This window comes from Vespula pensylvanica, chromosome 9 (genome assembly GCF_014466175.1).
Source record: "Vespula pensylvanica isolate Volc-1 chromosome 9, ASM1446617v1, whole genome shotgun sequence".
NCBI classification, from domain to species: Eukaryota; Metazoa; Arthropoda; class Insecta; order Hymenoptera; family Vespidae; genus Vespula; species Vespula pensylvanica.
The window spans coordinates 4,057,190-4,075,634 of record NC_057693.1 but is presented as its reverse complement, the minus strand read 5'-3'; the positions used below and the strand labels follow the sequence as shown (position 1 = coordinate 4,075,634).

General features: G+C 39.0%; 1 non-coding gene across 1 annotated transcript; it reads right to left on the bottom strand.

The window, feature by feature from the left end:
- Positions 1-3,481: 3,481 nt before the first annotated feature.
- Trnal-uaa lies at positions 3,482-3,565 on the bottom strand. The gene has a single exon. It is a non-coding gene; the product is annotated as a tRNA-Leu (tRNA).
- Between the last annotated feature and the right edge of the window lie 14,880 nt (positions 3,566-18,445).

Genomic DNA, 18,445 nt, shown 5'->3' with positions numbered 1-18,445 from the left:
GGACTTGACAGATCTCTCTCTCTCTCTCTCTCTCTCTCTCTCTCTCTCTCTCTCTCTCTCTATCCCTATCTCTTTTTCTCTTTCTTCTTTGGAAGAAATAGAGTCACGTTGAAATCTCGTGCGCCATACCACCGATCATAACTCCTCTTTCGTCCCAAGAATCGGAGGGCTCCTGAAAAATCTTGTTCCTATCGAATCGAAGAATAAATAAAAAAAAAAAAGAAAGAGAAAAAGAAAGAAACCCGACGATTTCTCATAAGTCCCTTCTTTTTAGTCCGCGCAAAATTCCCACAATTCTTTTCTTTTTCTTTCTCACGAACTTAGAATGTAAATTTCGATGGACGACGATTCGCAGATGTATTATAAGGTAGTATACCTTACTTACCTACATAGTAATTCGATAGTACGTTGCACGATTTGCCTTCGAATCTATTCTTAATAATTATTATTCCGATTATCATCGGCGAATGCCGATGTGAGAGTATCGTTCCAGGTGTCGATCGATTATGCAAGGAAAATATTTTCTAATAATCACGTCGATCCAGTTCAGGTGCGAAAGAAGGAGGTGCATCCGTTACGCTTCTCCAGATAGGATAAAAAGAGAGAGAGAGAGAGAGAGAGAGAAAGATGCGATAAAAGAGATTCGTATTGTTGCATGAATCAGGCGTGTCTCGTAAGAATAACTTTGGGATACGCGGATAGACTTGAGAATAGAAAAAAGGAAAGAAACCGGCGAATTGTGGAGGGGAGAAAGATACGAAGACGAAGAGTGAGAAAGAGAGAAAGAGAAAAAGAAAGAGAGAGAGAAAGAGAGAAAGAGAGAGAGAGAGAAAGAGAGAAAGAAACCCTTGCACGGGACAAGGGACATTGTGTCCTATAAACGTTTCCATTGTGATCCACGTGTGTTACAAATTCCTTTTCGTGCCCTTTGGCCGGGAATAAACCCTTCTCTTAATTAGCATTGTATGGAATTCCTATTGGCGAATCTCTATCCGTCTCTCGGTGCTGTTCCTTCCTTCCTTCCTTCCTTCCCTCCTTCGATCCTCTTTTACTCCCCTTGTCGTCTCCGTTAGCTTCTACCATAGAGAGATATAGAGATAGAAAGATAGATAGAGAAAGAGAGAGATATAGAGAGAGAAAGAGCAAAGTCCTTTACCATAGCTGAAGAGGCCAGGGTACATCGATAACGTCGTCTATTGGATGTTATTTCAATCTCGCTTATAGAATCACTGATCTGGACTCCACTGGGTTCGGGGGTATCAAGAGGGTGAATAATACACACCGAACGAGTATTCTCGAAAGTTCGATCGGATATTATTAACCCTCTCTCTCTCTCTCTCTCTCCTTTCATATATACATACATACATACATACATATATATATATATATTTCTAAATATATATATATAAAGAATCTAACGAATTTGAAATAAATCGTATTGCAGAGGTATAGTTTGTTCCATGGTTTAGCCACCTACCAGGAAGTCGAGCATAGGATAATAAATATATCCGACAAGGGTGAGGGCCGTTATTTAAAGATTTTAAGAACGGCAAGATGTGTGTGGTGCACATCGATGACGTCGCCGTTCTCTTCGTCGTCGTCGTCGTCGTTCTCGTCCTCTTCGTTGTTGTCGTCGTCGTCGTCGTCGTCGTCGTCGTCGTCGTCGTCTTTGGCGAGAAGCCGCGATAGGAACCTCTTTAAATACCTACGCCTTGGCTCGACACGTTTCCGAACTGTTGCCGCGCTAACGAACGCCCATAAATAATAACTCGCATATATACGGGCCCGTAGTAGACTCTCCACACGTCTACCTTACGTGGAAAGGTGCAGGTTGATTTATTACCGCGTTCACCTCCTATGCCTGATTGGTCCTCTCGCAGGTGTTGTGCTCACTCTTGAGAAAAAGAGAGAGAGAGAGAGAGAGAGAGACTGAGGGAACGAATCGTCGGTACACTGTGACCACGAAGTGTGTCACGTCAGCACGTTGCTCCTGTCACTCGAATCATCATCATCGAGACGATATTCCTCTTATCCTCTTCTACGATATTTCTCACGCGCGATACATGCGATACATACGATCTTTCTCTCTATCTCTCTCTCTTCTCTTTTACTATCCTTCTCTCACTACCGATATTCTTATCCTCTTCTTTTCTTCCTGCCATCCTTCTTCCTTCGTGTGTTGATTACGTTTCTATAGGAAATAATTGATGGATGGAACCGATCTCTCTCTCTCTCTCTCTCTCTCTCTCTCTCTTCCATATTTGCGTATTATTTCTTATAAATCTATCTACCTCTCGAACTCTTTAACAAATTCCAAACAAATTTTACTAATCTCAATACCTATGCGAAATAAATAATTGTTTCCTTTTATTTTCTTCCTCTTCGTTTAGCATCGATTCGATCGGTAAAGTTTGTAGTTCGTATCGAACATACTGCATACATATTGCAGACGATCACCGTCGAAATGAAGAGGGGAGAGAAACGAGGATAAGGGAAGAGGATTCGTAACGATCCTCCAACGTCGGTTTGATGTCCGATGCTTGTCAGATACGTCGCGATAGCACCAAGATACATCCCGATCGGATCTCTGTCCGTACGAACGATAGCTGCTAATGTACGTCGCGATGAACAAGAGAAGCCACCCAAGGCGCGCACCGATAGGAAATATATCTTTGATTCACGCAAGGAGATCGTCCGACAATACGGCCCCATGGCCGTGCCACGTCCGTCTTGTTAAAGAGACTCGACACGGAGATTTCTGTCGAGCTGTCCATCCCTGAACGCGCGCGAACGTTACGAATGATCTCTTCGTGCGCGAATCACAAGCGAGCTAACTCTACTATATCTATATCTATTTATGAATCAGTACGAGTGTGCTTATGCATAGGATATATACATATATATTATCTTCTACAGATATATTATGTAGGTAGATATGTACGTATAGATAGTTATGGAAATTATATATCTGCTTACGTAGTTTTGATGATCTTGTAAGTAGTCTCTTGAGTCAATGTTTTTTCAAACTAACTCGTTATCGTTGTTTCAACGAAATTTTGTACAACGATAAGTATATCATTCAACGGAATTACGTTATTGTATTATCTCGGTACGTGATAACATCATTTTTATTCATAAATTTTATGTCACCTCGTTTAGTTAAGAAATCGTATCAATCGGGAAATTTCATTCAAAAAGTATCTTCGTAGTAATTTTATAAGTGTATTAGGAAAGTAATTATAGTGAGAAATGTTTAATATGTCTGAATGAATCGTTTGGACGTTAATTACTGAACGAACATCCGTATACTTGAATACCCATGTGCATATAGCTATGTGCATGTATGATGATCATAAAAATCTAAAGAAAAAAAACAAAAAAAAAGAACATAAAAAAATTTGTCTACCTGTACTTTTAATATTTCTTGTTTATTTAAATAAATGAATTATATGAGAGTTGCTAAAAAATAGAAAAAAAAATTTGCTAAGTGTGGGATTCGAACCCACGCTCCCGATTGGGAACCAGAGCTTAAATCTGGCGCCTTAGACCGCTCGGCCAACCTAGCTTATAGATGACGGATATTTATATAAGCTTTATGAACGCTTTCATTTTCTTTATAATAGTATTTTTAACATTGCAATATTACGAATAAATACTAATATTTAAGACGATTATAAAACGTATGATAACAAGGTATACGATTTACGTTTACGTCTACTACCGAGTTTAACAATTCTTTTTATATATAAACAACAACGTTCCACGTTCCACAAGTTTTGCGGTTTTTCAAAACTTGCTATAAAAAAAAGAAAAAAGAAAACAAAAAAAAAAGAAAGAAAGGAAGAAAAAAGAAAAAGAAAAAGGAAGGAAAAAAAGAAGGAAATAATAAAAGAAAGAAAAAAATGAAATTCACGCGAGGAACGCTTTTCACGTCGAATGAAACTCTTTAATCAAGCTATAATTAATTCTGTCGGTATAGTAGAAGCTTTTCCCCGTCCGTCCCATCCCCGTTTCGCTACCACTACCCCTCGTCTACCCCCTTATGGTTCCACGCGCTCGTTCGCGAGGAAACACGAAAATGAGAAAAAGAGAAAAAGAGAGAATGAGAGAAAGAGCGACAGAGAAGAACGAAACAAGAAAGAAAGAAAAGGAAAGAGAAAAAAAGAAAGGAAAAGAAAAGAACGAAAAATGGGAATAAGTTGGGATGCGGGGATAGGAGAAAAGATGTGGGTGGATAGGTGGGTGGTTGGTTGGTTGAGGGGGAGAGGGGGAAGTCGAAGCGCGGATAATTACGATTCAAGCTGGTATAAAATAATTATGAGACATCAATAGCCATAGGATTTGAATGGGATACCAACGAGGAAAGAAATTAGCAAGAAAGAAGTAATATCGAAAAGGGAGCGCGCGCGCGTACGATGCACGCGTTTCGAATAAATGTGTGTGTGTGTAGATATATGTACATAGAAGTACGTATGTACGTACATAGATATTATATCTGTATAGACGCGTGTACGTTTTTCATAGTATCTTTATGTGTATATAAGTACGTTGAAAGGTGCGAGTAGGTTGTATCCCTTTTTTCGCATTTTCGTCGACAGTGACGTTGCCCGACGAAAGAAGAATGGAGGTGGCTTGCTTGGAGAAAAGAAGAAAAAAAAAAAGGTAAAAAGGATGAAGATAGATAGAAGTAGAATATAGAAAAGAAACGGGAGACAAAATGCGAAACGACCGCGACGTGTTGCCGGTTTTGAAGGGAAAAAGATAGAAGAAAGTAAAAAAAAAAAAAAAAGGAAAAAGAAGGAGAAAGAAGAGAAAGAAATGGAAAAGAAAAGCATTCTTCTCTTTTCGCTTAGAGGTGCAGTCGTTACACATTCTTCCTATAAATATGTATGTATATCGAAGGAAATACGAATACAAATCTAACGTTTCTATTGGACGCTGCTACGTTGGTTCTTATGTTAAGTCTCCTATCTATGTGTATACGTACATACGTATTTTTCTTTCATTCTTTTTCCAAAGCAGGCGTGTGCCTCGGCCGACTCGTTAGTCAACGAGTTGAGGCCATGGTCATGGTGGTGGTGGAAGGGTTGGTGGAGAAAGAGGAGGAAGAGTAGGAAGAAGAAGAAGAAGAAGAAGAAGAAGAAGATGATGAAGAGGAGGTGGAGGAAGAGGAGGAAGAGAAAGAAGAAAAAGAAGAGAACGCGCGTTATGTCGCCAACTTTTGTTTCGACGCCTCGCGACTGAGAGATGCGTGAAAGAGTGACGTCGCTATGTGACGTGCGAACGAACAAAGAGGAAAGAAGAGAAAAGAGAAAAAAGATACAGGAAGAGAGAACAAGATATGTAGGTATACGTACTACGCGTGTATCGTGTCTATATATATATGTATATATCTATGTAGATATAATATATATAAAGAAAGAGAAAGATAGAGATAATTCCATCGGTGAGGGATGAAGAAGAGGAATAAGAAGAAGAGAGAAGAACGATAAGGGACAAAGAGGAATATAGAAGAAGAGGTGGAACGTCGGAACGTGTAGGCGGAGGATCAGGGAATTCGTGGATGCTGCGAGCGAGCTCGTTTATAGAAGAGAGAGAGAGAGAGAGAGAGAGAGAGATGCAAGTCGTGAGAGAAGGGAGAGAAGCCAGAGGAAGAGGTGGAAGGAGGGGTTAGGAGACTTGGGTATCGCGCGGAATCCGCGCATAATTACGATATATACGGGTATTACCGGCATTACCGCATTACCGCCACCGACGACGTAGGTATATATGTATGTATATACGACGCATTATACGCGCATCTATCCAGTCGCGCCACAGCTGAATATTACGAATAACATTTGGATTTTGTGCGCCCAATCCCCTTCTCTCTCTCTCTCTCTCTCTCTCTTTCTCTTTTTCTCTGTTTCTGTCTATCTGTCTGTCTATATGCCTCATTCTTTTCTTTCTCTGTCTCTTCCTCTTCCTTTCGTCTCTGTCTCTTTCCGTTTCTATCCGTAACAGGGCGCCGCCTAACCGCCTATACGCTTATATAATATAAGCATACGGGCACCTTCCATTCGTACAGCCATTCCACCCACCTACCCATCCACCCACCCGTCCATCCATCCAACCACTCATCCATCCATCCACTCACCCATCCATCCATCCATCCATCCATCCATCCGTCCATCCACCCATCTATCCAACCACTCAACCATCCATCCATCCATCCATCCATCCAAGCATGCATCTATGCATCGGCTCCATGGAGGACTCGCGGAAATTCCGAGTCCCCGTTTCTATGCGACGAAGGCTTCTCTCTGCGTTGCACCGCCGAATGCCTCCTGCACGAGCGCGTCGCCATAATGCTCGCTTTATTCCACAAACTCATAATTAGACCGCGGATCCCTGAATATCTTTCCTATTCCTCGCAAAAGTTTCACTCCATTCCATCTCTTTCTCTCTTTTCTATCTCTTTCTCTTTCTCTCTCTCTCTCTCTCTCTCTCTGTCTCTCTTTCTATCTATCTCTTTCTCTCTTATTCTCTTTTCTCGTTTTCCCTTTACCCCTTGGTACTCCTCCCGTCTTTTCCATCCTCCTACCTTGGCATTCCGTCTCTTGGAGCTTTTCAAACTCGTACATTTCGAATGTCTCGCGTATAGATCCTCCCCTTCTTGCCGAAGTACGCGAGAAGGGTAGAGAGCGTCGAGTCAGCCTGAAAAACGAAGCGAAGGCTGGAAACGTCCTCTGTTCTTTTTCTTTTTTTACCTAGGCATTTCCTTTTTATCCTCCTCCTCCTCCTCCTCCCCCTTCTCTACCTCCTCCTCTACGACCGTTCTCCTACTTCTCTTCCTCCTCCTCCTCCTCCTCCTCCTCCTCCTCCTCCTCCTCCTTCCTTTCCTACTCTTTTTTTTATTCGTCGAAATTCTTTCGCGATTTCGCGCGTTACGTTCTCCATTCTCGAAAAGCCAATGGATATAGATACGCGAGCCTCCGATTATTCGCTTCCCACGTTTTCAATACGACCGTTCTCTTCTCCTTCAGCTCCAGTTTGCCGAGCGAGCATCGTGATATTTTCCGACGATCGTGGCAGCTAAATGCTTATTCGTTAGATGTGTTAGTGGTTGGGTAACTTTTATTTCTCTTCGTCTTTTTTTTTCTTCCTTGCTCTTTTCTTTTCTCTCTCTCTCTGTCTCTCTCTTTTTTTCTTTTCTTTTCTTTTCCTTTCTCTCTTTTTTTTTTCTCTTTTCTCTCGACGAAACGTCCCTTTCGTCATTCGGGTACTACGCTTAACGTTGCAGCAACTTTTCCATTAGAAAGAGAGAAAGAAAAAAGAAAAGAAAAAAAAAGAGAGAAAAAAGAAGAAGAAGAAAAATAAGGAAAAAAGAAAACGAAGGATGACTCTGACGATTTCCTTGGTCAGTAGTGGTCCAGCTCGTTAACGACGTCCGTGTCGAATTCGCGTGAAAGCTTTTCAGTAACAGATGAAGTTTTCCTTTTCTCTATTACGCTACGAAGTACCATGTCTAATCTCGAAAGTTCCTCTCTTTCTTTTTTTGTTTTTTCAACCGGAACAAACGTTGGCTAAAATCAGTCGAATCGAGTATGTTCTCTTTTAAGTAAATTATTACGAGAATTATAAATTACGATCTACTACGGTTAAACGAGTAAAGTGATTAACCCCTCCCACACTTTTTTCGTATTATCATCGGACTCTCTCGCGAGGAGACATTTTTCTTTTTCTCTATTTTTTTTTTCTTTCCTTCTTTTTTTTTTTCTTTCATTATTTCGTCCATCCAACACTCCCTTCTTCGTTCGCTGAACTCGAAACGTTATTTTTCCACTCGTCAGCGTGGACTGGACATTGCTAGAGGAACGTGAAAGCGTATACGTGAGAAAGAAGGTGAGCAGGGATGACTATTAATTTCTCCCTTGGCACTTGGCCGTCGATGGTAGGTAGGTAGGTATGCATTAACGCTTGATTCGTGCCTTCGGACACATCGAACGAACGTCCGACGAATATTTGATCGAATGAGAAGGAGGAAGAGGAACGAATGAACACGGCTCTCGCGCAAAGATTGATAGGACAGAATTCCACCGGTAGATTCGTAATGGATAGCCCGTGTCCGAATTCGCCAATAGCAACCCTCTCCCTTTTTTCCATCTCTCTCTTTCTCCATAGCCGATACCTTCTAATGGAATCCCCGATTGTAGTTCTTATCAATGGACCACGTTCGAGTGGTGCGCCTCTTCCATATAATGCCGAAACGGGGAAGTACCGATCCATTATTGTCGTCGTCGGCTTGCGAGAAGAGCTCTTCTATGAGATAACTTATTTTTTCACCCTTCATCGGTATATGGCAAATTGCACGAACGACGCCATCATAATGGTGGGACGACCACCATTGGACCGAGAGGTGTTTTAATTTTATTACGATAGAATGACGGTGATTGTATATATTTATTTTTGTTGTCGTTGTTGTTATTTCTAACTAAATGTAACCCCGACGATTCGCGCGATAATTCGCTTAACGACGTCCAAGGCGATTTTTATTTTTTATAATCGTCCTAATCGTTCATCGAGGAAATAGCTTTGAAGGATCAATTCGATCAAGAATTCACGATCGCAGAGGTAAGTAACTATTACGAAGAGAAAGTGCTTTTCGACTTTTCGCTCGAGCTCTATCGCTCACCCTTTTCGAAGCTCGTAAAACCCTTTAATACCTCGAAGAGTCGAAAGTGAAATAGTTTGGTGGTGCTAGTAAAGGGCTGTACGACAAAAGGGAACGTTCCACTATCGGGTGTCCTGAAAGAAAAAGACTCCTTACCGGCGTAAGATCGTAAACTATGAGCCAAGATCCCATTGAAAGTAGTCGAGGCGTGATATTTCAGGTCGCGACGTTTCTTGCGCGTTATATACACGCCGCAGGCACCATGTATAATACACCGGCGCGTATATGGCGCCGCGTACGTTATGCCCCCTATAAGATTCGTATTATGCAAAGGAGCGTGGAACGTATCGCGCATTACGAATTGGCCTTTCTCAACAACTTCAAGAGAGAGAGAGAGAGAGAGAGAGAGAGAGAGAGACAGAGAGAGAGAGAAAATATATTTATACACTTAGTTATATTTACGTATATTAGACGCGACTATCCGATTTTTTAAACGTCGATCGATGATTCTTCCGATTCCTTATTCGATATCGAAGAAAAACGATTCGACGATTAATAACCGGCTCGTACGTTTCACGAGTTCACAATCCGACCAATCAGTATCGAGTTTCGTTTCGCGACTTATACCTACTCTCAAGAGTCAACTATACGGGTTACGCGATGATCTTTAATTTTTCTCACGCGGAAACGCGGCGTACGTTTTTATATGAAATATTTCTCATGACATTTTCCTTTCGAGATAAAAGGGTTCGGCTTTTGTACCCTTGTGAAAATTCTTTCACCTTAACTCGAACCCCTTTCCGAATCGGATTTACCGAATTGTTCAATTTCGCAACGGTCACTTCAAGATCGAGCAGGTGAGTTTTGTGAAGTTTCATGCTTTCTTCAAAAAAAAAAAAAAAAAAAAAAAGAGAGAGAATAATCTCACCCTTTCGAAACATGGTGAAACTAACAGCGACTAACCCCTTCGAATGAAAAAAAAAGAAAAGAAAAAAGAAAAAAAAAGGAACACATTTTTGTATTATTCTGAAAAAAAAGGAGAGAAAAAATATTTTAAAAAAACCTCTTTCTCGGTCCCTTTAAACGTTGGGTACACCCCTTAGAATTTATCTTTCGACGAGAACTCTCAACGATCGCAATATTCTATATTCTCTTTCCCCCCTTTTTTCCCCTTTTTTCTTTTTTTTTTTTTTAACGAAGCTTTCTAAACGGTTCACATCCATTTAAATAATCGCTTCCGAGAAAGTAGAAAATAATTCGTTGCTCTGTCGTTCGTTGCCAGTCCACTTTTTAAATCGCACACGTTGTTGCGCTTCGAACCTTCTCGGAGACGTAATATATTCTTTTATGCAGGAAACGTGGCATTCCTAAGCGTCTCTTTGTGCGACCCACGAATAAGCTGAAAATGAGGTTGCGCTTTGAGAAAATTATAAAGGTGCTAGGTGGACGAACGAGTCGGGCATAAATTTTAGCGATGCTTTTTGACCGAAGAGAGAAAGAAGGAAAGAAAAATAAAAAAAAAGAGAAAGAAATAAAGAAAGAAAGAAAGAGCGAACGAACGAACGAACGAACGAACGAACGAACGAATGAAGAAGAAGAAAGATCAGAATAAAAATACAAGAAAGAGAATGAACCTTCTTTATTTTTTTATTATTATTATTTTTTTTTTTCTTTTTTTTTTAACTTTTATTTTTTATTCGCGATAGTAGCGAGAGCTGCGCTTCGCTAGAAAAAAGACCTTTTCGGAACGATTAATTCGGTTTTATGGTCCGCCACGAATTCTAACGGAAAGCACGTAAATCATCGAGCGAGAGCGAACGTTCCCTCTCTCTCTCTCTTTCTCTCTCTATCTCTATCTCTCTATCTCTCTCTGACCAAATACAAACACGTACAACCCACTGACACGCAGATGCATCGATGTTACGAAAGAAAGAAAGAGAGGGATATGCAAACCTGCTATATACGCTCGCGGGTCCACATATAACGTGTTCAACAAAAGTGTGGCGGACCGTTGAGAGTGCAATAAATTCCACTTAGCTGTTTCACCGCATATCGTCACGCGTTTGCCCGACGGCGCGATCTACACTTCTATGCCGTTTTCACTTGATTTTCTTTAACATAGAAACGATTAGACTTCCGGTTCTTCCTGGTTTTCTTTCAGAAGTAGCTCACTTTTTTTCTTTTTCTCTCTCGAGATACAGTATTATCGGATTAATGATAGAGACAAGTTTCATCTTTAATTACTGAACCGGCCAGAATTTTCTCTTATATTTACTCATATATATATATATATATATGAGTGTGTGTGTGTGTGTGTATGTGTATTTATGAATCACATTAATTTTATTTATCTTTATACATTCTTTTTGTAAACTCAATGATTCATCTTGAAGGACACATTCCGGACGAACTTTACGAACGAGCATCTAAGATGAAAATATTTACATAGAAAATGTTTCAAGAGGAGAGAAAGATAGATAGAGAGAAAGAGAGAGGTTTTTAAAAAGTTACCATGAAGCAACGTTCGCGACGTTAAGTCGACGAAGAAAAAAGAAGGAGAATATGGAATAAGAAGGTAGAGACTTTTCTATTCATCGAACGTAGACTTTCTTGTAGGTCGTGAAGAAGTGTAAGGAATAATCGAACGTGGCAGCCGTGTGGCGTGCTCAGTGCCACACTAGATTAATGTTATTTCAATGGGTATTCGGCTTGGCAATGGGGGTATCGCCATAACTGACCCCGATTTGCATTAGAATCGGGGTGAAATCGCGAAGGGGTGAAAAGGACGAAGAGGAAAAGAAGAACGAACCGACGCGGGGCTTTGGGAACGCGCCAAACCGTACGCGTGTTGTCCGAAACACGTCGAAAAACCGACATGACCGCGTCCGGTTTCTCTACGTCCTTTCTTTCTTTCTTTCTTTCTATCTTTCTTTCTTTCATTTTTTTCTCTTCCTTCATTCCTTCTTTCCTTCCTTCTTTCCTTTCTTTCTTCTTTCTCGTACGCAAGGATTAAGATCCACCTCGTGCTGGCTATAGAGAAAAATTACTCGTTCGGAAATATACCGGGCGATGAACAAAAGTCGACCCTACGTCGTTGCGTTTTAACTGCGACCCGTTATTGAAAAGAGATGACAGTCGTAACAGTCATTTATAGCGATGGAAGTGCTTGTAAACTGTGGATAAAATTAGCCGTGCAGCTCGACCGCAGCCGAATTCAACGATTTACGATCGCTAAGAGTCTAATAAGAACGAGATACGCCGGTCTACCGATTGGAGGATGGACACCTGTTAATATCAAGAGGTGATGCAAATCTTTCTTTTTATTTTTTCATTTTTTTTTTCTTTCTATTTTTTATTTTTTACCCTCGTTCAAATATTTTACACAACGATCGAATTCCTACCGTAAGAAAGTTCCCAATGTGAGATTTTTCTCTCTATTCCTTTTTTATATCTTTCTTTTTTTTTTTTTGTTTTCTTTCGCGCTGGACTTTTTTACGTTCGTTATTATCTCGTAGAGACGTTTTCACACATTCGTTTGGATACGACGTAACACAGATAAACGCTCGTAAAATATCTAAAGGGCCGTCATAAAGGTACTGTAAATTCCGAAATGAGAGACAGTCGGTATTTTTGACATTATCTTTGGATAATGGAGAAAAAAAAAGAAACAAGAAAAAAAAAAGAAAAACAGAATAGTAAATGACGCTGGTTTGAAAGAGGGAATAATTTTGTAACTTGCGTTTTTAACGATTAATACTTTTGCTTTTCTAAGTTCGTTCGTACGAACAACGCCGTTCATTAATTAACTCAAGATGTCATTTGCGATAGGTCGTCGATTCGGCCGATGAAATGGCATTTTTCAACGTAACGCTAAGCCAAACGATTTTCTAACATACAGAGAAAGAAAGAAAGAGATAGAGAGACAGAGACAGAGACAGAAAGAGAGGGAAAATATGTAGAGTCCGGAAATGACTCGATGAATTCGCTATTATTCGAACGAGTTTGTCTAAATTGGAAACAGTGCTCTAGCCCTTTGTGGGTAGTTCTCTCTTACGTGGGGGTCGCTGTTCGAACAACCGCTCGATGATCCGGAACTCTGCATCGTTAATGTCCGGAAAATCATGTCCGGTGTTGCCGTAAAATTTTTCCTTCTTCTACTTCTCCTCCTCCTCCTCTTCCTCCTACTCTTTTGCCAGAAGAAAACGCGTTGTCGGTCATTTTTCATCGCCGTCCTCGAACGTCATTGTCCTCCTCACGTTGTACTTTTCTCTTCGTTCCCTGTACACGACCTCGTTAATTCACGTTACACTTCTCGAAAGAATAATAATCTATGTCGAGGTTCCAACATAGATGGAATAACATTATCGATAAAAATGATCATCGTACGTTATTATACAATATTATATATATATATATATCGTTATACGAAACAATTGTTTAAGTATAATTTTATAAACGAGTAAGAAATCTCTTTAAGAAATTAATATGAATATTTTCTACTTTCGACACAACGATAATATTTTATCGGTATTTACATGATGATTTCGAATATCACTCTCGGAAAGTATCAAGACGACTGAAAGGCAAATCGTTGTCTTTGTACATATATGTTACGTAGAGGACGTTCTTTTTGTTTATCAGAACGACAATGTTTCTTTCGGTCGTTTGCGTCATTACGTTTGGAGGTGACATTCGTGATGTTGCCAGTGATGTTGTTTATAATCTTCGATCGAGTATATCGTTCTTATATTATTTTCATAGTTTACACTCGCACACATTAGAAATTAATAAATTATAAAATAATACGTAATATTAAAACTATATAATATTTTGCCTGTTTCATTTGGATTCTTATATTTTTCGTCTAATTTTCTTTTCGAAAGTGTTCTCGCTTATATCAGAGACATAGTTGAGATATAAATTTTTTAATTCGATAGTATCGGATATTAAAAAACGATCTTAGTTCTTAAAAAACAAGATACGAGCGTTACGTTTATAAATAATAATGTCCAAAGTTCCCAGAATTAAAAAGTTACGAAACTTATCGTAAGATTTTGAATATATTTTCAAGGTACAAAAAAGAAAGAAGGTAAAAGAAAGAAAAAAGAAAGCGAACATTCATCTTATAACATATAAATTATTAATTATAAATCATGATAAAAAATGACAAAATAATTTATTCGTTCGTTTCGATAATTTATATTGTCTAACCGGTATATATCTATACTAATATTTGACATATATAAATATTTCGAAATCGTTGACCTAATTATCAAACTCGTTCACCTACTTTCTCGATCGAGTCTTCTAATATCTTCTCGTTTCCTTTTTCGTTAGCTTAGAAATTCCAATAAAGTATAATAGATATAATCCAGAGAGAAATCGTCGTCGGTCCGATAAACTGCTTATGTTTTACTCGCGAGTGAGTTATTGCGCGAGGTACGGTATTATTCGTTCGCGAACCGGCACGAGGAACAAATATCTTGTTTCTTCTATACGTATGAGTGTTTATATGTGTATCTGTGTCTCTCTGTGTTTATGTGTGTGTGTAAAAGAGAGAAAGAGAGAGAGTACATCGGGGAGTTTAACGCTCGGCGCGAGGATCGCACAATGCTCGTGTATGGACACTATGGGCATTGTGAGACGCGAGACCGAATGAATATGTGCACGATGCATCAAAGAGTTAAGACTCAATGGCGGACCACACAGACCCCGAGTGAGAGAAAAAGAAAGAGAAAAAGAAAGAAAGAAAGAAAGAAAGAAAGAAAGAAAGAAAGAGAAAAAGAGAGAGAGAGAGAGACAGTCAGCTTAACGGTTAACGTATTATTATATGGCCGCACGTTAGAGACGGACGTCGCTACGTCGACCGTCATTGTCTACGGCCCTTCGACTAGAAAGAAAAGGACGAGCCGAGAACGTGAGTATGGTCCTGACCTTCCAAGATCCCCATATGTTGACCAAAATGTCCTTCCTCTTGAACCAAGTACTTTCACGTGTTTACTTTCGAAACGTCTTACAAAGATAAAATTTAGTTATCACATAAGAAAAAGGAACGATCTATTAATTTCCTTGTTGTTCTAGTTATTTTTTTAATTTTGCTTTCGCTCGGTTAATTTTGATCAGAATATTTTTTGATTTGAATTTCTTATCTGTACATAGATACGTACATATATTCGTGTGTATTATTAAATAACGTTGTTACGTAAATGCCGAGTTTCAATGGAAAGGATTAAATACGCACGCTTGTATATCATTATTTGAGATCATATAAAAATGTTGGAAATTATTCAGTAGTAAATAGATTTATACCGTTCTGTTATACATATTCAGATATTTATTTAGTTTTAGGAATGTGAAGAGTATCTGCTTTCATTCTCACGTTTTCCCTATCTCGTTCGAGGGTGGACAATGTTATTCTAACGATGTCGAAATCGATTGAACGGATTGACCAACAAGCATAGAATAATCTATACAATAATATCATCTGTATGTAAGTGTACGTATACGTGAGTAAGGATATATCAAAATCAAAAGAAATTTATATAAATAACATACAATAATCTGTCTCAAATATCACAATGAAATAAAATGTATTGTAAAAAGATGATTGAACTAATTTAAAGTGAAATTACGCTTATGTTGGTCATTCATAATAAATGATGTTAAATTAACAACTGGCAGTCTATCAATCGCGATTTCGAAATTTAGTCATATTCGATCCATTCCATCCAAGAAGAATTATTAATATTTTTTAAATCATTACATATCAAATATATTGAAACAAATCAAACCATAGGAAAGAAATCAATTTATAGCGGACGATGTAATCGTTTTATTTTAATTTCACGGACATAGATCTATAGGTTTTAATAATAATATTAAAATTGCTTTCGATTTGTTTTTCTTTCCTTTTCCTTTTTTCTCTTCCTCTCTCTTCCTCTCTCTTTTTCTCTAAATCTCTACATGTATTCTATCTATGATTATCAATGCGATTGTATCTCCGAGGGATAGAAAATGCAGTGATTTTGAAAGGAACGAATGGTCCTTAGGTATGATGTCGAAGGTGGCGGTGATGCTGCCGGTGCGTGTAAAAATAGAAAAGCCGAGCCGGGAACCCGTCCAACTGCATATTACCTCGGACATCGGAATGTATGGTCCTGTGACCGAGCGTGCTGGTGTAGAAAGAAAGAAAGAAAGAAAGAAAGAAAGAAAGACAGACAGAGAGAGAGGGAGAGAGAGAGAGAGGGAGAGAGAGAGAGAGAGAGAGAAGAGTTCGTGTTTCACACCCGCTCGCTAGCTAACTCACACGACGAGAAGGATGCGAATTCCGGAGGCTGTTTAAAAATTACAATCTGTTGTAACGAGTCACCAACTCGTTCTACTCGTGACAAGTAATATAAGCTACCAACGCGTAACATCACTTAACGTCAGATTACGTGACAACAAAATCAAAGTTGTTTCATCGATTATTACCAATCGTATTGAATAATGAACGTACATAACAGTTTTATAGTTATATCGTGAGAAAGTTTATATATTAACTAAGCTAACTAAGTTCGATAGAAATTTTCTCTGTGTAATAAGTACATATTATATATTATATATATACATGTATATTAGATATATTCACACGAAATATTTCAATAACACGATAATCGAATAATATACACGTGAACAGAATGAGACGTCAAGAAAAGCTTCGAGTCTTATTCGCGCGAGATTTTTCTTTGAAAAATTCGTGGAGTAAGGTAATGAAACGACAGAACGGTGAATCCGTCGGATGATTTCAGCCAGGAGAAGATGAATAATGGCTGATTCAGCAGGATATCTCGTTTGTCGTCCATTATGGGCGCGAGCCGATCAACAGTATTTTCGGGTAGTTTATTGTGCGAAATTCTTCACGCCTGCCAATCGACTGTTCGATGCCTACGAACTGTATGTATCTCTGTCTGGCGGGAAAATAACAAAAGATATATATATATATATATATATATATATATATATATATAATACACACACATATATATATACACATATGTATAGATAGATAGATAGATAGATAGATAAAAAGATAAAAAGATAGACCCTTCTCGACGGATGGATGTATGCATGATTGTATAGTGTACCTACCGGATATAATCCTGCATGGAGAAGAAAAAAAAGTAGGTACTATCTGCTACGGTAAAAAAAGAAAAAAGAAAAAGAAAAAGAAAAGAAAGCATCAGTCTATGCGTTCGTTCGAGCGCGATATATTGAATGTTTTGGAAACATAAGTATACGGAAGGGTGCATGCGATAGAAAAGTTGTTATTCCGTTTCGACACGGAAGGGTACCCATTCTATCGTAGGCTAGTAGCATGGAAAAGGGAGAAGAAACGAAAGCTTCAAGTTTTGCCAAAAATTACGGACGAACGAAGATAGATCGAAGGACAAGGTAGAAACATCTGGCAAGGTTGTTCCACAATTCAAAAAAGGAATTACGGCTTCTTGAGTAATTATCAATCTTTGTATTTTACGATCCTACTTATGATTAAATTGGTAATCGATCCGATGTATTATACATACATATACATAGGCAGGTAGGTAGGTAGATAGATAATTTCATTATTTCCAAATGAGATGACAATGGAAAATATATTAAAATCGTTCTCACGGTAGACGGAGACTTTTTCATACCGTGCAATATACATACATATATATATATATATATATATATATATTTTTTTTGCCTTTCTTTCTTCCTTCTAGAGAATCTTAATAGATGCTCGAGTCGACCAGTCCTCATGTTCATGGTCAAAGAATATCAAAATGCGGATGGTAGAAAGAACATATGAAAAAAAGAAGAGAGTGAGTGAGAGAGAGAGAGAGAGAAAGAAAAAGAGAAAGAGAGAAGAGTAGCCGGTGCTCGAGATGAGCCAGGACAATGTATCGAGATGTTATCTCGCTTTGATCGTAGAAAGGGGTTTTCTAGGTATCCAACCCTCTCCTGCAGAGTATCTTGGTAAGGTTTGCCGCGGAGAAGCGGCTAGCTCCCTATATAACAGAGGCTCCCTCCTATTCCACTCCCTTTCCGTTCCAATCAGTTTGAAAAGGTGCTTGCACGAGCGGGACTCATTCGGTGGCAGAACGTCTCGCTTACTCCTTCCTTGGGATCCACGGTCCACTGCTCTCGACGATCCTTCTCGTTTGCCCAACCAAAGTATCGTGTATCGGTCACAAAAAAAGTCGTATTCATAGGCAAGGACGTTGCCTATATTATTACCTCCGAGAAGTGGATACATCGTAGCATCGAATTCCTTTCGGAGTTGGAACAGTTACGTTGGCGGGGGTTAGGAGAGGGGATGAGAGAAGGAGAAGGGAGGAAGGAGAAAGATAGATATATACAAATAAATATGTAAACCGACTGGAGGATTCATTCATCAGAAATCATTATCGTTAAACACGTACAACATCAATGTACGATACGAACAATCGTCTTACGACAAATTACTCACTCTCCTTTCTTCTTTTCTTTTCCTCTTTTTTTATTCGTTCGTTCGTTCGTTCGTTTTCTCTTTCGTTGCTTTTCAAAAATATCTATAGAAATTCGGAGCTGACCAAAAGAAGATACGACATTAATTCGTAATAGGAAGTGACATCGGCTTAATAATAAAAAAAGAGAAAAAGAAAAAAAAAGTCTCTTCTTTTTCATAGCCAGAGATACGAGATCGTGATACTGTCGTCCGTTTGGAGGAGACGAGGAGCCCCATGTATTCTCTCTCGTCGGCTTATCTCGCACTGGTGGAGGTGTCCC